Here is a 24,128-nt window from a genome sequence, read left to right on the forward strand (position 1 = left end):
AAGGGAGAGAGAGAGAGAGAGAGAGAGGGGAAGAGAATGTGTGTTTTGATAAGAAGCTGATAAGGTATCCGGACACAACGGAGGATGGTCGGACGCGGTCTGACCGTCCACTGCTCCCCGCCCCGCCCTTCCCCTGAAAATCCCCTCCTTGGCCAAGTGAGTGCGGCACGGCCCCACGGAGGTGCGTGCGAGAGAGAGATAGGCGGAGAGATAGAGAGAGATAGAGGTACCTCTACCCTATCCCCGACCGGCACGCAGTCAGTCATCGGCTGTCCGTCCCGCCGTCCGGTGTTCGCGTCGCGTCGCTTAACCTCGCGCGTCTGTGTGTGTGCGTGTGTGTGCGTTGGTGTTTGTGTGTCAGTGAGTGTGCTGCCTTAGGTGCCGCGCTTCGCCCCGACACTGCCAAAGTCGAGCGGCCACGCCCCAGTCACGAGGTGTGTTGGTAGTCCTGCCGTGTGTGTTGGTAGTTCTGCTGGTGTGTGTGTGTGTGTGTGTGTGTGTGTGGTGACTCATACGCCAGAATGATGAGACTGAGGAAAGCTGTGTTGAGGCACGAGGATCTTGCCAAGCCGCGCGCTCGAGTTGGTATCCCTCCGCGAGGTTGGCGCTTCTCTTGTCGTTTTCGACTTGGCTTAATGTGAATCAAACCAAATTTTATCCGGATCTAAACAAATATCTTCGGAGGGGCCTTTGCGGGGTCTTTTAAATTTTTCAGAGGTCTTGGATCCAAGATTTTATACGAGATCACGCAAAGGCTTTCTGGAGGTTTTGAGACTTGGCTTTAAACTTTTACCTGGTGGTGCCCGCCACAATTTAACCCGAAATGATTTGAGAATGCACCGTGCCCATCGCACCTGTTGCACAACGAATGAAAGGAGCGGAATATTCCGAGTATTCATCCGCCGGCCGGTTTATCTGCAGATAGCTTCATTTTCTAGTGGAGTTCCAGTTTCGGGTGACAGGTGCTGTAAATCCATCGCGTATTCCCCATGCTTTTGATAAGATAGGATCAAAAAGTGACAAAATAGTGTCAGTTTTCGTTCCGCGTGAACACGAAACTGAAGAGAAGAAGAAAGAGGTTTAATACCTCTGTGACGATGTTGGTTCCAGCCCTGTTGGACGCTTTGATTTCAACAACTCTGCTCGCTTTCAGTGGAGGTTCTGACTGGTTTCTCGTTGCGGCGAAGGCCCGAAGCCGTAATCTGGTCGTCCTGATACGCCATATTGCCGCTGCCTTATCTATCGATTAGCGCTGCCAAGGTGTAACCTCGTGCCGGCACGTAGCAGCAGCGCTACCGGCGTCTAGCGGCACTCTCGGAAAAGTTAAGTCGAATTGGCGTAAATTCGGCCCATTTTACAGTGGCATCAATGGGACCGGTGTTGTTGAATTTTAACCGTCGCAATTTCCATAGGAGAACCTTGACTGAAAACTTTTTTTTTAAACTTTACCACAACCACGCAACAAACCAACGGCAAATCAACTTTATTTTTACACTCCCGATTTCCTACTGAGAAATGCCGTGCTAATTCTCAGTACAAATCTAACGGCACAAATCTATCATAATTCAGAAAAATTTGTTCGTATAAAATATGCTATTGATCAAAAGTTACTGAAAACTCTCCACCATAGGTTACTACCTTCGCTGCGCAGTCATATGACTGCGCAAATACTAAGCCTTTTGTTCGTATTACGAAGAAAAAGCTCAGTAGGATATTGGGAGTGTACCTCGAAGGGACTTGACCAAAAATTTTATTTCAATTGCCCTTTTCCCCTCTTTTGGAGGTAGTGTTGTGGGAGTGCCACTGTAGGACATTTGAGGCGGCTGTGCCATCGCTGCGGAGAGAATGCGAACGAACTATGGCCGTCGTTGCAGCCCTCCCCTCCCCCTTTATTTTGTTTGGCTGTTGTTGGACTTTGCAGAAGCGTGCGTGTGTGTGCACGGTGTCACGCAGGGCGCGTGTGTGCGTGCGTGCGTTTGTGGATGAAATAGAAGGGAATCGAAATGTTGCACTTTGGCCAGGCGCAGTGCGGTCGTATACTTTGGGCCACTGGCTCGGGATGTTGTTGAGGCCAGTGCGGGGAGGTCGACCCGGCGTAGGCATAGAGATGAGAAAGTTACTCCGGGCGAGACGGGGAAGAGGACGGGAGGGAATAAAAAAAACAAATAAAGGAAAAGGGGAGGAAAAAAGAAGGGGAAAAGGAAAATAATCAGCATTACCGCCAGCATTTGGCTAAGTCACGGAAAGTTGGCCACATTATTCCGTGAACAATGACGTGTCTCCCACGATATGAGAGCGAGAGAGAGGGGGCGAAGGCCAGAAAGAGAAAGCAGAGGAGAGTGAGAGAGAGGGAAACTTTGCTGGAAAGGAGTGTTGTTCCAGTGCGATGAGCAGGGAGGCGGCCGCCCCGCCGCCCATCCCTCGCAGTTAGTTACCTGGCGCCTCGCGCCGCGCCATGACACTGCTTTGTGGCAAAAAAGGAAAAAAAAAAGGAGAAAGAGAAAGTAAGATCAAAAAGTTTCTTTTCATCTTCTTCTGTGGGATGTGCTCCACACCCCACACAAAAGAAGTGCCTTGACCCGGCGGCCGGGCTCTCTCAAACCAATGCAGATAATGACCCCGCTTCTGAGGAAGTGTGAAAGTTAAACGCTCGACTTTGACTCTTGACTCTAGACACGTTTTGACCCCACCGATGGATTCCTCGTCCGGAGAGCAATCCATTGGTGGGGTCACACGTTCGGTTCGAGTCCCATTTGGCGACTCTGGAGCTCAAAACGCGTCTAGAATTCCGGCCGCCTCCACCGGTCTTCTGGCCCACGTGGGAGGTGAACGGCAGTCCCGCCGCGATACAGACTTATCAGTCCAAACAGACAGAGTGCCTCGTCGAAGCCCCACGTGCCACACTGCCTCACACGACAAGGCATTAAGTGGCAAGTCATTCAGACGCGGGGTATCGCCGCTGCACTGAGTGCGACGTACCCGGTTGGGTGGTTTGAGCAGCCAGGAGGTTCCCTGCCGCGACGCACAGTGGGCCAGAAGACCGGTGGAGGCGGCCAAAATTCTACACGCGTTTTGAGCTGCAGAGTCGCCGCGAAACGGGACTAGAATCGAACGTGTGACCCCACCAATGGATTGCGCTGCGAACGAGGAATCCATTGGTGGGGTCACACGTTCGTTTCGAGCCCCATTTAGCGACTCTGGGGCTCAAAACGCGTCTAGAGTTTCGTCCGCCTGCACCGGTCTTCTGGCCCACTGTGCGCCGTGCCACCCTGTTCGCGTGGCGCTGATATACGGCCAGCCTCCCCGCAGGAAGCGAAGCCCGGGGAGAGGAGCAGCACTGGAGCAGGGGTTTAAGAACTTACGACCTTCCCGGCCGGAGACGGCCGTTTGTTTTATATTCTATCTGGCGTGTGATAACGGCTCCCTACCTTTGTTGCGTCGCCTGCAGTTCCACGACCAGACACGCACACATGCAACACACACACACACACACACACACGCACACGCGCGCGCGCAGCACGTGATCTGCCGGGATGGGATGATTCTGTTGCTTTAGTTGGGAGGGACGTCGAAACTCACGCGAGACGCCCCAAAGCCGTAAACATGCAGTGAGGGATTGGTTTTCTGCGCGTGTGTGTGCGCGTGCTAGAGTCTGTGAGGGTGAGTGTGCGCGTGGGGGTGACGTACGGTTGGAATCGCCGAGATATCGCCGTGCTTTTGTGGGCAAAACCGCCACTAAAAACGGACTTTACGAAGCAAAAGTTGGGTTATTTTGCAAGTCCGCCATGCTCCGCGCCGGCATAGTTGGCCAAACATTCCTGGCCGTGGCCTTGCGGGCGCCCCGTGTGTGTGTGTGCATGTGTGTGTGTGTGTGGCCAAATCTAATTTCCCCTCTCTTTTCTTCTGCGCAGGTGGCTTATCGGACATCTCGCTCGGACATTCCGCTGTTTTCGCTGAGGAAGGCGGGAAAGGCCGAAAGTTTCAAGTGCTTGGAATCAGCGTGACTGTTGACAGGACGCTGTAACTGGCGAAGTTTGCCCCCTTCCCCGATCGGCCATCGTGCGTCGTGCCGTTTTCCCCCTCTCTCTCGCATTCGCGTGTTCCTTCGCGTTCCCTCTCTGTCCAGAGCCGCGCGTCCGGCTCGATTTTTCATACCGCGTTCGGTCCGTCGGGGGATATCCTCCCGGATCGTCAAAATTGGTGCACCCTGGCGACGAAGGGCCTCAAGAGCCTGTCCGCGCTGACGGTCAAGCAGCAACAGCAGTTGCTCCTGTCCGCCACCATGCTGCACACGCTCAACGCCCTGGCCGGCAAGATCTCGCCGTCGGGCGGCGCCGTGCTGGCCGCGCCCGCCTCGCCCACCGACTCCAAGGTGTACCACCCCTACAGCAAGCCGGCCAGCCCGCCGCACGGCCCGCCCCGCCACAACGGCACCAACAACAACAACAGCAGCAGCGTCAACAACAACAATCTCAAGAACGGCGACTGCAACGGCCGCGTCTCTCCGACTGACGCCAGGTGAGTCCGTTCAGCCTGCATTCCTCTCATGGCTTAATCACGTGACGCGCGGACACGGAGCGCGAATTTCCCAGCGACTTCACGGTAAAAACGGTACCTGATTTTCCCAGGAAGCCTATTAAAGACATAGGTGATTTTCAGGGAGTTCCGGAGAAAACCAGGAACCGCTTTCACCGTGTTGTTTCCAGGCTACAGAGAGGCAGCCTCTGAGGCGCTCTGTGTTCCGTCTTGCCAGCCACTGCAAAAGGCTACCCCTCTCTTCGAGGCCATTCGCAACCAAACTGCGGGACTCTAAAAACGCCCTTCGCGAATCAGGGCTAATTCACGATCGCTCCCCCGGGCTACAACTCGATCTTTCAAAACCCGGCCGCCGTCGTCGGGAATCGAACCCGCGACCGCCGCAGACCGCGAGTCGTTGAGACAATATAGCGGGCCTTAATGTCGCCGCAGCGCGTCGACGGCCTGGGGAAGCGGCACTCCGCGGTGACAGAGCTCCCAGTGGCGTCGTAGTCGTTGGCCGCGCGGCGCGCTACCCCGCTCGGTGGGCCAGAAGACAGGCGGAGGCGGCCTAAAGTCTCGACGCGTTTTGAGCTGCAGAGCAGCTGAACAGGACATGAACCGAACGTCTGACCCCACCAATGGATTGCTCTCCGAACGAAGAATCCATTGGTGGGGTCAGACGTTCGGTTCGAATCCTGCTTAGCGACTCTGGAGCTCAAAACCCGTCCGGAATTTTGACCGCCTCCACCGGTCTTCTGGCCCACTGCGCGCCACCGCGGCGGACATGTCTTGCTCCACGCCCCGCGAGCCGCTTAGCTCGGCCTCCCCCACCCCACCTGATTATTCGGTCCGTGTCGCAATCAACGAGGTTCACACTTCCACCCCAGTGTTGCGCCGAGCGAGCGCCGGGCGTCCTGCTCCGGCTTATGAAGGCACCATGGTAATCAAAATTTGAATTTTCCCTCGGGGTACCACTGCGCGCGCCTCCACGGCGGCGTGGCACGGCACTGCGGGGGCGGGGTGGTGGCGTCTGGAGCTCGGAAGAAGACCCCGTGCCTCCCATTTTCGTCGCGCAAGCTGCGCAAGCTGCGCAAGCTGGCGCAGGGCGACGCCGCGGGCGAGGCGGCAAGGCGGCAAGGCGCGCATCCGCATCTTTGGCATCAGGGTTTAGGGTTTAGGAAACAGCCGAGGTTCATCCGCCGCCAGCGCCATCCCCTCCCACACACCGCACGCTGTTTTACACTGTTTACCGCACGCGTTCTCCTCTCTTTCTTCTCTTCTTCTTCTTCTTCTTCTTCTTCTTCTTCTTCTTCTTCTTCTTCTTCTTCTTCTTCTTCTTCGCCAAGCCGCAAGTGGCGGTCCACTCCCCCCATCCCCTCATCTTCATGAGGAGGTCCACTCCACCGTAAGGACGACAGCCCCCTCTCGTCCCCTCGCCCTCTCTCTCTCTCTCTCCCCCGCCCAACTTTTGTCTCGTTATATCGTTTCACTTCTTCTCCCATCTCATTCTAATCCGAGTTACTGTTGCGTCGGATTAAGGCTTGGCCGGCTCCTTTAGCTCATCCTGCCCGGGCCTTGAGCACTGTCGTACCACCGGATGAGGCGTCGGCTGTTGCGGGGGCGGGGAGGGGGAGGGGAGGGGGGGGAGGGGAGGGGGAGGTAAAACCGCACCCGCTGCCGCGTGGAATCTGCTGGGCTTGGCACAGGGACCGTTTGCCGCAAGGAGTCAGCCCGTGGGTCTCCGTTGACGCCGAGCCCTGCCCACAGTGGGCCAGAAGACCCGTGGCCGAGGCGGCCAAAACTCTAGACGCGTTTTGGGCTTCAGAGTCCCTGAACAGGACTTGAACCAAACGTGTGACTCTACCAATGGATTCCTTGTTCGGAGAGCAATCCATTGGTAGGGCCACACGCTTGGTTCGAGCCCAGCGACTCTGAGGCTCAAAACGCGTCTAGAATTTTGCCTACCTGCGCCGGTCTTCTGGCCCACCGTGTCGCGTCTGAGGAGTGGTTACGCAACACGTGACGACAGCGAATCGTCACTTTAAATCCTCCTAGGAAGAGACCTGAGCTCACTTAACACTTCTAGAGCTCCGACTTGAAAAAATAATACCATGCCAACTGCAAACTTATTCAAAATCGGAATTTTTCGTTGACGGCAATGGCAATTTTTCTCCGAATATTTCCAAGTTGTTTTTCATACAGTAGGGCAGTGGGGTGGACTGCCGTCCCTGAGCCGGACTGGATGGCACTCGGACAAAGCTGACTGAAGGTCCCCGCTACACAAGTTTGCCATTTCGTGGACTCTGCTCGAAGCCGCCCTAACTAAGATGAAGGTGCGGCCGATATGAGAGCGGGGGTGGGGCTGGGGCGAGGCTGGGGTGGGGGCGCGAGGGCAGGGGCGTCCCTCCCAGAGACTCGACGCGACTTTGCCAAGGTCTGCCGGGCAGCGTCAGCCCCTTGACATCAGCCGGTCGGCCCTGGAACAGCACGCGCCTTACTTTTCTGCGCCTGGCTGGCTGCCTGCCTGCCTGGCTGCCTGGCTGCCTGGCTCAGGTCGCGGGCCGCGGCGCGACCGGTGTTTCAAGGTCCCGGCCTAGTTGGATTGCGCCTCGACTCTGTGTCGACCGCCTTTTCGTCATGCCCTCCAGAACAAGGGGGCACGGGGGCAAACAGAAAACAAAAACGAATAAAAGAAACGTGAGGAAATATAGCTGCCGATGGTGAGATTTGAACATGCGGCACGGCGATTCAAGCTGGAAACCGCACTACTGTTGCAGTGCGAAGCTCATTATCTGGGGCCGTGTAGCCGTAAAGCGGTTGCGCTAAAGGACGACATTGTAAGAGGGCACTTTTTTCTCCCTCCTCCTCCCTCTCCTCCTCCCTCTTCTTTTGTTGTCTCGTCTTGGTCACAACGCCCTAACCTCTTCTCCCTCGTCCTCTTCGTCCTCTGAAGCTGAAGTCATTACCGCGATCAGTGAGCTTGCACCCCCCCCTTTTCTCCTCTCCCTCTCCCCTCCTCTCCCTCTCTCTCCTTTCTCCCCTCCCCCTTCCTCTCTCTCTCTCTCCCCCCCATCTCCTCTTCTCTCTCTCTCTCTCTCTCTCTCTCTCTCTCTCTCTCTCTCTCTCTCTCTCTCTCTCTCTCTCTCTCCCTCCCTCCCTCTCTCTCTCTCTCTTTTATCTTGTCGGGTTCGGGCCAATTGGATCAAGTACTAGTGTGAGCTTCTATGTGTGTGTCAGTCTATGTGTGTCTCTATGTGTCGTTGAGTGTGTGTGCGCTGTGTTGTGCAGAGAGAGAGAAAGAGAGAGAGACGCGAGATCCCAGGAGCAAGACGGCCCTGGTCTGTCGCGCGGCTGGCCGAAGTGGCGGGAGGAAGAGGAAGGGGGTGGGGGGAGGAGGGGGCCGCGGTGGTCCTACGGAAGCAGCCAGAGGGTGGCGGTGAAAGCGGGAGGTCGACCCCGGATAGAGAGAGTGAGAGAGTGAGAGAGACGGAGGGGGGGGGGGACTGCACGCGAAGTCACGGAAAAGGGGAGGAAAGAAATCAGAATAATGTTGCGGTTGTCGGGGATGGCCTATGTGCACGTAATTAGTGTCGTAAAATGTTATTGCGCCTCGCGGTCGCCCTCCGCCTGAGCATGGCCTCAGGTTGCACGGAGCTGCGCGCCCTTGGCACGGGGAGAGGGATAGAGAAGGCGAGAGTGGGATAGTGGGGTTTTTGATACTAAAGAGTCCGGGATAGACGGGGACGGGATAGACAAAGGTTGATTGCATAGATGAGGAACAGGGTAGGGTATGCTAGAAATTGAGGCAGAGGATAGGCTGAGGTGTCAGCTGGTGGGGACGGAGAGAGGATCAGACGGCTGTAGGGGAGCATGAACCACAACCGCTGAAGGTGGCGAGAGTTGGGAGGGGGACACCGCAGACTTTTGCCAGCAGCTTTGGCTATGAATGCCCCTAGGGCATCCTTTTTTTTTTGTTTTTTCGCTGTGTACGCAGCTTGTGAATGAAGCCGCACGATTACGGGAAAAGTTTTGGGGCGGATGCGGAGTGATTCGGGTCGCGATAATGCGCGGGGCGGGGCGGGGTGGGGGGTGGGGGGGGCGGGGCGGGGCGTTCCACGGGACAAACTTACTGCTGCTCCTCTCTCCGTGCAAAAGCACTGCATAATCAATTCGTGCCATTGTGTGTGTCCGAAGTCGCTCCGTTTTCTCGACGGACAAACGGACAGACAGACAGACGGCGTATCTCCGTGGCTCCGCTTTGAACTGGGCGGGGCTTTGGTTTTAATCACAGACGCGCGATCACAATTGCATCTCGGGGCGCCGCGGCGGTTGTCGCGCTGTCTCTCTCGCACTCGCAGGGCGCCCCGCGAGGTGTGCGAGAGAGCGAGGCGAGGTGACAACCGGCTGCCACGCTAAAGTGTTCGGATCGCCTTTCCCTTCGGTTTCGCCGCGGCGAGCGAGAAGGAAAAAAACACTGTTGTCTTTGAGGGGCGAGGTTCTTCTGGGAATCTTCCTGTCAGACACCCTTAGCTGAGTTCGGTGGAATCGCTCGTGGATTTGCGTGCAAAAGGGGACCGACTTTGGACTGTGGGGTCGTCGAGTGTCGCCCGAAATTTTCACAGTGTGCCGTCAAGAGTCGCGGCAAGGCTGGGATGCTACACCTAACCCGGGTGGGAAAGTCCTCACGGATCCGAGTGTCGCAAACAACGCGGCTTGCCCCAGTCTTGCGCGACTTGTGTGAGTGCGAGTGTATGTGTCGTTTTGTTGTTTTTTCGGGGTGGCAGGTATGGAACCCAGGGAGGGAGAGAGAGAGAGAGAGAGAGAGATCGCACACGGACTGCGCCGGGCGTGCTGGGCTGGGCGGAGTCCGCGGCGTTTGTCACAGTTATTTCTAGCGCCATTTAGTCGTGTGGCGTTGCAGAGGCGCGGTGGGGGAGGGGGAAGTGGGAAGAGGGGGGGGTGATGAGAGATCGGGGAACGGCGGAAAGCAGCGGGAAGGCGCGAGTCGAAAGGAGACATCCGCGGTGAAGGGCACTGAAAGCAGGCAGATCGCGGACAGAAGAAGGAGAAGGAGGAGGAGAAGAAGGGGAGGGGAGGCCCGATTGACTCCGTTTGGCCGGTGCTTCGGGTCCAATGATGCTGCTAAGGATACAGGCCGCGGAGGGATTCGCGTTCCGTCACTCTGCCTCTCTCGCACCGCCGCGCCGCGCCCCGCGGGTGCGAGAGAGACGGCGTGCTGGCCGCGTGCCCGCGGGCTGTCACCCGGACGCGCTGGGGTTGACGGAGCGGCGAGCTGGGACGCGTCACAGTGGGCCAGAAGTCCGGTGCAGGCGGACAAAATTCTAGACGCGTTTTGACCTCCAGAGCCGCTCAATGCGGCATGAACTGATTGTGTGACGCCACCAGTGGATTCCTCGCTCGGAGAGCGATCCATTGGTGGGGGCTCACGTTCGGTTCGAGTCCCATTTGGCGACTCTGGGGCTCAAAACGCGTCTAGAGTTTTGGCCGCCTGCGTCGGTCTTCTGGCCCACTGTGCGCGGGGGACTTGGCGTGCGTGCGGATGCACACTATTTTTCCTCCCCACTCCACGCGCCGCCGCCTCCCGATCCTGCTGCAGGCTGCTGTCCGTCTCTCTCGCACTCGCGGGGCGTGCCGTAGGGCTGTGGGGTGCGAGAGAGACGGCTGCAGCTCGTTGGCCGCGTCGCGACGGACGGTTTGAGAACAGTGCGGCCACTGTGATCGGCCACTTAGAGGCTGACGGAGGCGTGACACCCCTCTCGCTCCCCCCCGAGGAGGATGTGGAGCGCGCCTCCCGCCCACCGCGCCCTGCCTCGCCTAGCCTCGCAGCGGGGTGTGGAGCAGCCATACCGAGCCGGCGTTAATTCAGGTTCCTTAATTTGTGCTCTAAATTATGAAGCGCGCCGGCTGGCTGCCTGGCTGGCTGCCTGGCTGCCTGCTCCCTGGCTGGCTGCTGGGGCTGGGGCGCATTCGAATGCTGTCTTGTCTCTCGTAAAGGGGTTGAGGAGGAGGGGGGGGGGAGCAGTAGCGCAAGGCGAGCGGTTCGGCGCAGCAGGGGTGCGGTAACAGAATGTAACAAATTCCCAAGATTTGTGCTCGGTGGTGCCTCCCCCGCTTCCCCGCGTCGACCACCGCGCCCCTCGGGGATAAATACCCCGCGACAACGAACGCCCCGCCCCACCCCGCCCCACCCCGCCCAGCCTCGCCCCGTCCCGCGACGGCGTTGCAGCGAACAAGTCCTCGGCGAACGGACTGCCGCGATGGTGGTTTTGTCTGCGAGCAAATTATTTTCTGCGAAAATCCCCCTGACTTGCCGTAATGCACTTCGGGTTGAATGGCGGGGCGTCCGTGCAGCATCCTTGATTGCTCACCAAGTTAATGGGGTGAAGTCGCTGTGCGCACGTCCGTTCGTCTGTGTGTCTGTCTGTCTTCCTGTCTGTCTGTCTGTCTGCCCGTATAACGCCACATACTCGCCCTGCCACTGCACCGCATAATTTTCTCCGGTTAGAAGCTCCGCACGTGACATTGCGGTTAGTGGGGGAAGGAAGGCGGCGGGCGAGGATCGGGCAGCACACTTACACCGATGAGTGCAGCGCCTTGGAGCCCACACACACACACACACACACACACACACACACACACACACACACACACACACACACACACACACACACACACACGACCTCGGGCGTGCCGTTGTTGGCCGCGGCGTGCGTAAAGTCCGTGGTGTAGGTGGCCGTTGAGAAAGTCGCTCTCCTCGCTATGTCGGGCTCCCTGGCCTACCTCGCAGGATTTCTCCGTTTTTCCGATTTCCAGGCTTTTCCGGTCCCGGAGGGGAAAACCGGGAGGCAAAGACTCCTTTATTATTTGAGTGTGCGGCGGCCGGGGACCCCGGCATTCACTTTGCCTTTATATGAAAAATGTCGCTAGCGGACGTCGCGTTGATTCGAAATGGGAATGTGTTGCCTCAATTCGCGGCGTGGCGGGGCGTGGCGGGGCGTGGCGGGGCGGGGCGGGGCGGGGCGGGGCGGGGCGGGCGTTCCCCCGGTGGTCCACTCCCATAACGTCTCATTCAACTCTTTATATGCCGGAGCCCTCCGAGCGGCGTGCCCGTGAAAAGGCAACGAGTACCAGGGACCGGGCGAACGAGTGCGGTGACATTTTCCGTGTGGCTGGCAGACCCGGGCCTGGCCTGCCTTTGGCCTGTCTGCGGACGTTCGCCAGTGGCTATGAAAGACAGTCTGCGTCTGAAAAAAAAATACAGGCGGAAATATTTTTATTGTGTTCTTTTTTTTTTGGGTGTCACGCCGTGTTATTTTGATTCCTTTCGAATTCGGCCACATTTTTAGTTGCTCTCTCTCCCCTGCTCCTGTCTTAACTTTTTCTTCTCTCCCGTCTCTTTCTCCTCGTCCTGCCTTTGCTCGCTTTCCTGCAAGGCTGCGTTCCTTTGCCTGCGCGCCATGCCTTTCTGTTCGGACACATAGCTGTCAAATGCACAATGGCTTGATGGGCGTGCAGGTCGTATGGATCACCATTGCATATTCACACACAGACACGGGGAAAGAGAGAGAGAGAGATGATTCTTCTTTGTGACAGGTATGTAGGTCGGCGCCTAACTGGTAACGCTCGGTCATTTTACGCTGCGGGCTCACTTATGAATTAATTTTAGTCATTTTTTAAAAATGATTATGCTATGGCATCAGGAAACAGCACCCTTTACTTTTTCCCTTTGAATGCCGTTGTTAACGCAAATGTTTGAAACTGCCGCGTTTCTGGAAGGGGCGTTTTAAAGGATCGCTGGCCAAACAGATTTAATGAAGCTTCTCTCCGGACGTAAACAAGACGCACCGCGAGCTCGGAGCCCAAACGCAGGGATCTATCTCTGTCTCTCTTTCTCTCGGTACACGTGTGCCAGTGATTAAAATGTTTGCCGGAAAGTTTTTGGCAGCAAAGGAAGAGGGGAGAATCTGGGACCCCCCCCCCCCGGCCGTTTGCCGCCAAAACCACTGCTACACTGCTAGACTGCCACACTGTGAAAGGAGGTCGAAACGGGTCGAAAAGCTCAAGTTGTCTCACAACCGCTGCATCTGTTGTGGCTGAACCATGTTCTAATGTACGCAAGTCGAGCGCATAAAAAAACAACAACAAAACAAAAGTCCGTTTGATTCTTTTTTTGTAATTTTTTTCATTTATTTTAATGCATTTTTTCTCTTTTTTGCCGTCCACATCGTTGTCTGGCCGGGCGCGCAAACTCGGCCAAACGCGAGGATCGGCTCAAATAATTTCAAGTGAAGTCTTTGCCGCCCCGCCCCACTCCGCCCCGCCCCGCCCCGCCCGCGGCGCTAGGCCCCCGGGCTTGTGGTAACTACGTGAAATATAGCGGCTCTGCTTCGCGCGCCGCGCGACTGAAGAGCCGACCCCACTTTATTTATGTTTTGTTTTTGCTGTGACTCGAGCTGACGACGGCGACGGCGAATATTGTCTCACGTGCGGCGTGTCCGCGCCCACGGCGTGCCCACGGTGGGGCCACGGCGGCGCCATGGTGGGGCCGCATTCCCGAAATGCACCGCGTGACGTCGAGTACCAGCGCAGCTTTCGTCACCACTCGGGATTTATGAGCTTTTTCCGTGTCATAATTAGCTCCGTCAGCCGCAGTCTTGCGTTTTCCAAACACCAGTTTGGTAGTTTCGGATGCCTGAAAGACAACTTTCCACAGTGGGCCAGAAGACCGGCGCAGGCGGCCAAAACTCTAGATGCGTTCTGAACTCCAGAGTCGCTAGGACTCGAACCGAACGTGTGATGCAATGGATTGCTCTCCAAAAAAGGAATCCATTGATGGAGTCACTCGTTCGGTTCAAGTCCTGTTTAGCGACTCTGGAGCTCAAAACGTGGTCAGAGTTTTGGCCGCCTCCGCCGGTCTTCTGGCCCACTGTGCTTTCGGCGAGTAACCGAGATGCGAGGGAGGCGGGCCTGGCGGGCCTGCCCCCGCCCCACTGCTTAATTCCGTATAAATCTACAGTGGCGTTATAAATCTGTGTCTGTGTGTGTGCGCCACACACCTTGAACTGCTATTGCTAAATCCCCTCCGCGTTCCGCGCTGCTCCGCGCCCTCTCGCCGTCCCGCCTGATGTATCACCTGTTTCTAGAAGGCGGCGCGCGTTGCCTCCGAAAGACCCCGGGACTTCGATTCGCCGAATGTGAATGAGACGCTAAATCGACCGATGTGAATAAGACGCTAAATGTGTTTCTTTTTTCCTGTACGTTGGATATGGAAAGCCGTGGACCGCCTCCCCTTTGGCAGTGCGGTGGCGGTGAGTTCGCCGGGGCGTGCGCAAGCGAGAATTTAGTGATGAGGTTTGCACGCCGCGCCCGTCCGCAGCGCGCCATGGGTGCGAGGGAGACGGAGCGCTCGGCCCGCGGCTCGCGATGCATCCGTGCATGGCGCTGCAGTTTGGCGATCAGCAACATTTTGCGGCCCTTGTCAGCCACTCGTTAGCGGTGTGGGGGCGTCCTGTGCTGACACCGCAGGACCGCAGACGGGCACTGCTCTGTCAGGATGCGGATTCTGCGGCGTGGCCTCTGGCCAGTGTGCCGCACTGCAATTTCGGGACATGGACCTGACCGCCGGTTTTTGGGCGATGCACGTGGCTGGACCGCCTGGGCCGTCTCGGACAGTGTTCCAGAAGACCGGTGCAGGCGGCCGAAACTCCAGACGCGTTTTGAGCTCCAGAGTCGCTAAACAGGACTCGACCTGATCGTGTGACCCCACCAATGGATTTCTCGTTCGGAGAGCAATCCATTGGTGGGGTCACACGTTCACTTCGAGTTTCATTTAGCGACGCCGGAGCTCGAAACGCGTCTAGAATTTTGGCCGCCTCCACCGGTCTTCTGGCCCACTGTGCTTCGGCCGGCGCCAAGGCTGTTACCCGCCGGCTGCTGCAGGATTAGTGAGCCGCTATCCGCCAAGGACAAAGGGCAGGAACACTTGCGCGGAGGGAAAAAGGGGAGGGGGAAGGGCCCCTCCACGCCTTTCCCAGCCGTGTGCATCGCTGCTGCATCCTCCCCTCCCCTCCCCTCCCTCCTCCCGCTGCAGACGCCGCCCCTCCCACCCATGCGTTTCTCGTCCCCCTAAGCCCAGACCTGCAGCACTGCAAAATGCAATATTTATTCAGGAGGGCGCGCGGCGCGTCTGTGACGCTTGCTGCAGTGATCGTCTGCTCCAGGTGCGCCTTGCCCTGCCTCGCCCCGCCCTGCCCCACCCCGCCCCACCCCGCCCCACCCCGCCTTTTGATGGCCTGGCTCGCGTGGCTAAAACGCTAATCCGTGTCGCGCGTCCCTCCGCGTCATCATTCGATTGTTCCACGCCAAGTTTCGGACCGAGGGCGGGGCGTGGCCGGGCGGGGCGGGGCGGGCGTGCTCCTTTTTGCAGGGGTTCGATCCGTCGCAACTGCGACAACTAACTTTGTTCGAGTTCAAAGGTTGAAAAGTCCGCCCTCCGTCTTGCGCCCGGCTGCTGCCGCTACAGACTGATGCCGAGAGTCGTTTTCGTCGGTCTGACTGTCTCGCACCTACGCGGGCTGCCCCACGAGTGCGAGAGAGACGGCGACGAAAACGACTCTCGGAGTCAGTCGGCTGCTGCTGGGAGCAGCGCGCCATTGTGAAAGACGGGAACTTAATTCCTGACAAGTTGGAGCGGAGAGTCCCCCACATGCCAGTAAATCCGAATCTGCCCCCGCCGGTAGTCGAACCCGCGCCGTCTGCGCCGCGTGCAGCCTCTCTAGCGATTACGCTACGGCACCGCCCTCGCTGCGTGCGGGCGTGCGGACATTCGACGCTCGTCCTGAGTGAGCGGGGGAGATAGAATTGTCTGCCTAGTCCCCTTCATAGAATACAAATTACTCTCAGTAATTATTTCGCACCCCCGTCGGCTGCTTGATTCCGAGCACTGTGTCGCTCTTGTCCAGGGCTGTAAGCGACAGATTTGGAACCACCCTTGCACTTTTCTGACCCCGTTCTGGCGCTTTGCACGGGTGTTTCTAGAGACCCAAAATCCGATTTTAGAGTTGGAGGCACTCTGGGAAACGCTGCAGGAACCGCTGGAAGCGAAGTCTACTTTTTGTAGGAAATATTCGTATGAAACGCCTTACAATTTCCCGAAATTGCCGCTGCATGCGTATATCTCGTCATATGTGGACCCTTTTCTTGTCTTTTTGTGCTTGACAAATTCTGCTTCATCATCGACCTTCAGTAACCAGACGTAGAAGAGTGTCATTATGTCATTGAGGAAATATCTTTGACTAATGAGCTCACCAAAATTAGCTACAATGTCTTTGAGGTGCCTGAAAGTTCGAAGTCATTTCTCTTGATGTGTGTTGGGGTTGATGCTTGTTTTTCTGGGCCGAACACTTATCGAAACTGACACAGTTGGCACGAAGCGCAACCCTTAGAGAAGTATCATAATGTTTTTGCTGCGCGAGGAATATTGTTATCACCTTTCTGGTGTGGTGGGTTGAACTCTTTCATTTTACTTTGATGAAAGACGCCCCTGTCTGTTGCCACTTTTTTATGAAATCCTTTTGACACAGTTTGGTACCGGCAACTCTTCTGGTTCAGAAACTACAAGTGCGTACTGTCGCAAGGTGGAGAAAACAGTAAAAATCTTTTATTCTTCTGAAGGATGGCACACGGCTTTGCACACGGCCAATCCAATGTGAGACTATAGGTGTGAACATTTTTCTCACGCTTACATGTGTGAGCCACGTTTGTCTCACGCTGGAAAGTGTGAGACATCGATGTCTTACACTTGCAAGTGTGAGACACGGTTGGTCCTACACTTGCAGGCTGGACCCGTGGCATTGAACCACAAATCTAGCATAGGCAGCAAGTGTGGGACAAGCTGTGTCCCACACTTGGAAGTGTCCGACTTCGTTGTCCCCACTTGCGGCGTGAGACAAACGTTGCTCACACTTGCAAGCGTGAGACGAACGTGGCTCACACTTGTAAGCGTGAGACAAAATGTCCCACACCTACAAGTGTGAGACTGTCTCACACTTGGATTGGCAGTGCCAAATTGACGAGGCCCGGGAAATAATGCAGTTTTTTGTTGGCCCGCCCTTCTATTTAAAAAATAGGGGGAGGGCCTATGCATTTGCCTTTGTGTCTGTGTGTTGTTTTGTTGTTGGCGTCTGTGTACAAGGAAGGAGTTGAGCTAGAGTAACCAGATTTGGAGGGTACTTCAGGAGTACCGTCCAAACAAATAATCCGGTGGTGCAAATCCAGTCCGGTCGCACAAGGGCTGCTGCAGGTTCATCATGGTTTACATGAGCGGAGGGGGATTTCCGCCATTATTGGTGCTAGCAGGGCACATAGGGGTATTTTTTGAATCGGGGCGACGAGACAAGTTGAATGGACCTGGTCCCGACCCCATCGGCCGCTTTTACAAGTTGGCCAGATCAGGATCTTCAAAAAAGGGGGACGACCGACTAAAAAATTTATTGCAGATTTCGATTGGTCTCAGCAAACTTTTTCAACGAGGGTTCGGAAAGGGGGTCCAGGGCCCGACTTCGTCTATAGTCACATCAGGATCTTGAAAAAAGGGGGTCGACCGACTGAAAATTTTTACTTAAGTTTTTGGATAGGTCTTGGCAAGACCTCTTCAACGAGGGGTCGGAAGGGGGTCCAGGAGCCCGCTTCATGAGTTATGGGAAAAAGTGCGACGGACTCGTTTTGCGCTCCTGCTGTGCCTCTATTGCAGGAGTTGCAGTAGCATGGCAAATATGGGTATTTTCGGAATGAGGGGAAGACAAATGAAATGGGCATATTCTAAGGACAGTTGGAGTAAAAGTGTAAGGACTATTGCATATTGTGAATAGAAGGGCGGGCCTAAGTCACGATGGTACATCGATAACTTTGCTTTACCCGCTCACGGTGTGTGTGTGATGTGAGTGGCCGAAGGCCCGGCCTTCGACTGGCCAAGTTTGGTCTGATGCGAGGGCCGAAGGCCCGAGAAAAGGCCGCCGGCAGGCCAAGCTGGGCCGGCCCCCTGTCGAACTAGTTGCCGGCGCAGCGAGCGGAGCTGGCAACTCGTTCGACGGAAGGGCGGGCCCTAGCTTGTTTATTTTGCTTGACAGCTTGTAAGTACAGTTTTTTTTTTTTTTTCATTCCGTAGCAGACAAAACCCATTCGACCATGGGTTCTGATCCATTTAATCCTGGATGGGTTAGGACCCATTGAGACCCAGCTCTTTGGGTTCGCTTAAGAAACGCCTGCTAGGCTTGGCAAAAGTGTGATGCAAAGTAGGCAAATCCGCTACCCACCGACCAATTAGGGGTAACTTGTAAATACTGCAAGGCCACACCCTTGTGTTAAGCGCCGAAAGTTACGTTTGTGACGACCATCACGGTGACAAACCTTCTTTGAAAAAGATAATGACAAGCCTTGTCCGAGTTTGGACACTTTGTAATGGTTTAGACCCGTTATGGGTGCAATCCATACAAATGAGTACTTTTCAGACACCCTTACATGGGTTACGGGTTCACCCGTAGAATGGGTTGGAACTAAATTAAATGGGCATGAAAAGTGCCCATGTAAATGGATTTAGGAATGGGTTTTGGTTTTGCCAACCGTTCGACAGAATGTGCAAATGGGTAAAATGTTTGCTTGGTACCCGGTGTGTGTGCCGTTACAAGGACACTTCCATAGTTGACGAAGACAAGTACGGATCTCTGGGAGCGCGTAGGTTCCAGCGTTTTTCAAGAGCGCCGATGCAAGTACTCTATGCTTTTCCAAGCGCTTTCCCATAGAAGTTGTATCTCTTCAAAACGACATGCGTACATTGTATGCTCTAGCTGGAGCATGCCTGCAAGCACGCACGAGCAAGTGCCATACCTGCCATGTACACACTAACTGGAGCATACATCTAGTGCATGAGGGATAGAGACTTGTCAGCTCCAGGAAGCGTATGCAGGTATGCACTTGTTGGTGATGCTTGACAGGCATGCGCTAGCTAGAGCGCGCTTGCAGGCATGCTGCAGCGACAGCATTCAATGTACGCTTTTCGATTTGTAGAGAATTTCTCAGCACTCCCTGGTCTATCGGATCCTGTCTTAGCATCATTAATCAGTTAACATCTACGTCTTCCTCTTCAGTTACCTACCCTCAGAGCTTACATTACAATATTTCTCGCGCAGCACAAACAATTATGATCCTTCTCTTAGGATGCTTTTGAGTCAACTGTGTCAGTTTCGATAAGGGAACGGCCCGAGAAAACAAGCAACCTCTAACATTCATCAAAAGAAATGACTTGGAACTCCGAGCAACCTCAAAGACATTCACGCTAATTTTGGTGTACACAATGCTGAAAGATATTTCCCAAGGACAATTGACACTCTTCTACGCTGGTAAGTGAAGGTCCATGTTGAAGCAAATTTGTAAAGCCAAGAAGACAGAACGGGTCCACATTTGACAAGATATACGCATGCAGCGGCGCTTCGGGTGATTTTAGGCGTTTAATAGGAATTTTTCATACAAAAGGTAGATTTTTGCTCCCACCGTCCCTGCAGCGTTCCCCAGGGTGCCTCCCACTCTCAAATCGTTATTGGGTCTCTAGAACACCCGTGCAAACGCCAGACCGGGGTCAGAAAGTGCAAGGTTCAACCGCTTTACACCCCGACTACTGTCTCCTCTTTCGCACCCGCGGCGTGCCGAGACAAGTGGCGAGAGAGGGGGAACTGAGAGAGGGAGAGAGGCGGGAGAGATGGAGAGAGAGAGAGAGAGAGAGAGCGAAGAGAGAAGAGAAGGGGAAGAGAGAGAGAGAGAGAGAGAGAGAGAGACGGAGAGATGTCACTGACGCATCATCGCAATTATCAAGACTGCGGTGCACCGTAAATGGATTGGTGGCGAAGAACAAAATGAGGAATAAAAAACATGAAGAAGAAAAAACTCATAGATATATTTCGAGGTTCCGCGCGGAGCAAAAGCTTTCGACCTCCTCAAAAATTTATAACTGTTTTTTTTTTCATATCTCAGACTTTGCTACAACTTTCCAAGAATATTTTCCAAACTTAAGTTACAAACTTAAATTCTCAAAAATGCAAGTGAACTCCACCAAAATTCAAAGTTGTGTCCCCCTCACCCTAATCACACGAAGTAAAGGAAGTTGGCTAAGCAAAGTATACCACAGGTCCTCTCCCCCGCCTCTGCCTCACACACACACACTCGCGCGCGCGTGGCCTGTTGCTCTGTTCACACTTCGCGCTCACCCTGTTCCTCGTGTGGCACGCGATCTGAAGCGAGTTGGGTTAGGTGCGCAGCGAAGAGCCAGCTGGTCGCGGGTTCGAGTCCCGTCGTCGACTTTCGGAATCCTTCTTTTTTTTCGGCCCCACCCGATGGCGGAGGCTCCAATAACTCAGGCGGGCGGGGCAGTGCATCCTGGGACCGTTATCAGGGCTTAAGCCGTGGCCAGGGCCGGCCCTATCTTATCAGGAAAGGCCTGGCCGGGGCATGGGCCGGGCCCGCTGCCCGGCCGGTGCATACAGGTGTACGACTCACGCACACACTCAAAGGAACGCACACTGGAAAAAAATGGAATTCCATTGCTGTGTTCCAGCCAGCTCTGCCGCCTGCAAGGTAGGCAACCGTTGGCTCCACAACGCTTCCGTGTTGGGCGTGTTGCCTACCCTGCCGTTCGCAGGGGCTCGGCTCATACTTGTTTTTGGAAGGAGCGTTTTTGTTTGTTTTTTTACGGATGGTCTTTATCTCGGGACTAGTATAAATGGACCTGGACTATGACGTAGAATCCCTGTAGGAAATCCGAATCAAGGTTTTGACTGCCTGTTCTCCCTGAGAATTTCCTGAGCAATACTTCCTTCGACCGCTTTGCTTGGGCGGGCCGGTGCCTCGCAGTGTGCCGCCTCGCCGTGTGACACAAGCCGACCGAGTGTTGTTCCCCGAAGTGCAGACCGCAGCCGCCCGACCGCGCTCTCTATACGCGACGGTTTTACGCGGCGGCCGGCCCGAAGGTTCTCGCCCCGTCTCTCTCGCACTCGCGGGGCGTGCCGCAGGGGTGTGAGAGAGACAGAGCGACGGAGCCGTGTCGCGTTACGTCGGGACAAATGAGAGCTAAGCCAGCGAGGCCCGTAAAGTTGATTCATTGCGAGGAACGCCCTTGGCCAGTTCGACATGTCGTCTGTCTGTCTGTCTGTCTGTCTGTCTGTCTGTCTGTCTGTCTGTCCGTCGCCGGGCGGCCTGTATACCTGTGCCCGCGCTCGACATTTGTCCCGGCGGAGACGATCTCCGAAGCACGGCGGCCGGGTCCTCTTTTCCGGGTCCTGAAATCCTTTTTCCGGGTGGAAGGGGGGGGGGAGGCCGCGTCAAGAGGCGTCACTAAGCGGTCCGGTCCGCCGCACCAACGCAAGGTGGAGGGGTGCGGGTGGCACTCCCTCTAAAAGCCCCCCCCCCCTCCCTTCCCCCACCCCCTCCCCGTCCGGACACTTGGGTCGGGTCACCGATGACAGTCCCCGGGGCCGGGCAGGGCCGGCCAGGGCCGCCCGGGGCACTGGCAGTCATCATCGTAGTCGACGTGGTCCGACGCGGTCCGGCGCGGTCCAAAACGACCCGATCCGAGGCTTGGCACGTACAAGGGCGAGGAGCGACCCAGCGGTGCCCCGTTGGCGCGAATCAAGGCTGCCGGCCGCCCGAGCACTGCATTTAAAGTGCCCGGCCCGTTTTTACTTCGAAACGTTCCCCCCACTGCCAAGGTTGCTGCACCGATAAAAATTGGAGGCACTGAAAACAGGGCGAACTGCACCGCCGAGCTGTGCCGCGTGTCGCACGCACTTGGCCTGGACGATGTTCTATATTCACTGAGCTCTGTATTCCCATCCCACGCGCTGCCCGCCCGCCTGTCTGTCTGCCTGTCTGAGTGTCCGTCCGTCCGCCCACGCTTCCGACAGCGATCGGCACTCAGGCGCATTGCGCTGCGACGCATGCATGTCGGCGTCCTCATCCGCCCCCCCCCCTCTCTCTCTCTCTAACCCCCCCCCCCTCCCTGCCTTGGCGCCGTCCTCGCGCCCCCCGCCGCGGCGTCCTGTTCGTTACAAAGGCAGTACCCAGGTACAAACGAACCCCCTTATTCTCAGCGGCCCGCCCCTGCTGGCTGGGCGCGGGCGGCGTCGCTCTGTCTCTGTCGCACTCGCGGGGCGGCCCGTGGCGGAGCGAGAGAGGCAGAGCGACGAGTGTTTGGACCCACTGCGCCGCGTACGGCCGAACAGGCCGCGCCGGACAGAGGGTGACAATTGAGCCCCTTGGCACTCCCCCCGCCCTCCCCTCGGCCTTCGGCCCTTCCACCGGCGACGGCGCCGACCTCCCGCGCTGCTAACAAGATCCCCCGGGGCCGGCCCGCCTGGCCCCGCCTGTCCCCGCCCCGCCCTGTCCACTACTAAACACCTCATTAGCATTGCACCTTGCTTCATGGTCTTGATGGTGGCGGGGCAGCGCGGCGGTCACTTGGAGTCCCAAATCGCCCGGGGCCCCGGCCGCCCTCGGCACGGCGGCACGGCGGCACGGCGCGACGTGTCCCGCTGGGGCTGTTCGTCGACGCCCTTCCGGCCGAGAGTGCCGCCGGCGTCCTCGCCGAGACCCTCGCCGTCGTCATCGAGGACAATCTGGGTCAGTGTCCCGGACTCTCGCCGCCACTAAGACGCTCACTGTCACCGAGACCCTCGCCGTCGCCGAGGCCCCCACCGTCACCGAGACCCTCGCCGTCACCCAAGCCCTCGCCGTCACCGAGACCATCACCGCCGAGACCCTCCAGTGTGCCGGCCGTCGGCGTCCTGGGCCACGCACTGGACGTGCACGTCGTGCGCTCCAATCAGTCAAAGTGAGGCGCCGGAAGTGGATTCAGCAACTCTGTGCAGCCGGACCATCCCGGAGGCGATAAAAACTTTGCACCGGACATTTCCCCCGCCGCGTCGCGCCACGCCCGGGGCGGCCAGCCCGCCGCTCAGTGGGCCAGAAGACCGTTGGAGGCGGACAAAACTCTGCACGCGTTTTTAACTCCAGAGTCGCTAAACAACTTGACCGAGCGCGTGACCCCACCAATGGATTCCTCGTTCGGAGAGCAATCCATTGGTGGGGTCACACGTTCGGTCCGAGTCCCGTTTAGCGAGTCTAGAGCTCAAAAGGCGTCCAGAGTTTCGCCCGCCTGCACCGGTCTTCTGGCCCACTGTGAGCCAGCCCGCGCGGCCAGCCCGTAGGAGCTCCTCTACGTCCGGATGTGTCCCGCTGGGAATAATTCGCCCCTTCTGTCCGAGGTCCCCGAGTCCCCGCTCCAGACGCCCTGTGTTCTCGGCTTCCCTTTTATTTCATTATTCTGACTTCTTTTTTTCCCTCCCGCCCACTTCAGTATTTTTCTACTTCTCCTTCTTCGTCCTTTTCTTCTAACTCTTCTCCTCCTCCTTCGCGATAAATTCGCCGCCCCCTCGGTCCTGATTCTGGGGGATAATATCGACGGCGACCATCGTTTGGACGCCGTGTAACGAGAATGGACAGGTTTTGTGGCGTAGGGGCGCGCGCCCGTTGGGGGGAAGGGGAGGGGGAGAGGATGGTTTTGGAGATTGCGATGCCGTGTAGGTCCGTGGCTCCGTGGCACAGGGGGACGCACCGAGATGCCCTGCTGGACATCTGTGTGTGTGTGGGTGTGTCCTTACGTGTGTCCTTACGTGTGTGGGGGTGTGCCCTCACGTGTGTGGGTGCGCCTCCTTCCCAGCTATATTGCGGTGGGCTCCCTCATTTCTTTCCCCGATGGTAATACTATAAAAAGATAAGTCTCTCGATATCGTTTGGGTTCTGTAAGGCCAGCGAATGTGAGTGAAAGCCTGCACATGTGCTGCCTTGTGAATGGGCCTCTCGTGTGTGTGTGTGTGTGTGTTTGTGTGTGTGTGTTCAGGCGTGTGAGTGCGTGTCTCCTAGGGGGAGGGGTGGATTCCACTCCGAAGGGCAGAGGATGTTTTGTTCGAATTTGTGGCGTGATTTTGCGATAGTGGAACCCACCCTGCCGCCCGACCGACGCCCGACCGAGGCCCGACCGAGGCCCGCTCGGTCGTGGCTGCGATAACTTACCGCCTTTGCATCTAATATCTGGGACCGTATTGCGTGCGTGTGTTTTCGCTCCGAGAAAATAGAATGTGGTCGCCGCGGCAGACAGACTCCGAGAGTCGTCGCTCTGTCTCTCTCGCACGCATGGGGCATCCCGTTAGGTGCGAGCGAGACAGAGCGATTGCCCTCCGGGGACCGCTGCGTGGCGTATTTGGGGCCGCTCCTTGACCCTGCCTCCCTTGTCCCCTTGCGACCTACAGTGGGCCAGAAGACCGGTGGAGGCGGTCGAAATTCTGGACGCGTTTTGAGTGAGTCGCTAAACGGGACTCGAACCGAACGTGTGACCCTACCAATGAATTCCTCGTTCGGAGAGCAATCCATTGGTGGGGTCACACGCTCCGGTCGAGTCCCATTTAGCGACACTGGAGCTCAAAACGCGTCTAGAATTGTGGCCGCCTCCACCGACTTTCTGGCCCACTGTGCGACCTGACGCATGC

The 24,128-nt window shown here is 56.7% G+C and overlaps 1 protein-coding gene across 1 annotated transcript in view; it reads left to right on the top strand.

Moving 5' to 3' along the window:
- Positions 1-4,436: 4,436 nt before the first annotated feature.
- The window catches only part of LOC117652954 (CUGBP Elav-like family member 1), a 199,003-nt gene continuing 179,311 nt past the window's right edge, over positions 4,437-24,128 (top strand). The window contains exon 1 of the mRNA XM_034398255.1: positions 4,437-4,518. The gene's annotated coding sequence lies outside the window, so the exon portion shown is untranslated. The remainder of the gene's footprint in view (positions 4,519-24,128) is intronic.

The sequence above is a fragment of the Thrips palmi genome, unplaced genomic scaffold (genome assembly GCF_012932325.1).
Source record: "Thrips palmi isolate BJ-2018 unplaced genomic scaffold, TpBJ-2018v1 HiC_scaffold_10, whole genome shotgun sequence".
Lineage (NCBI taxonomy): Eukaryota > Metazoa > Arthropoda > Insecta > Thysanoptera > Thripidae > Thrips > Thrips palmi.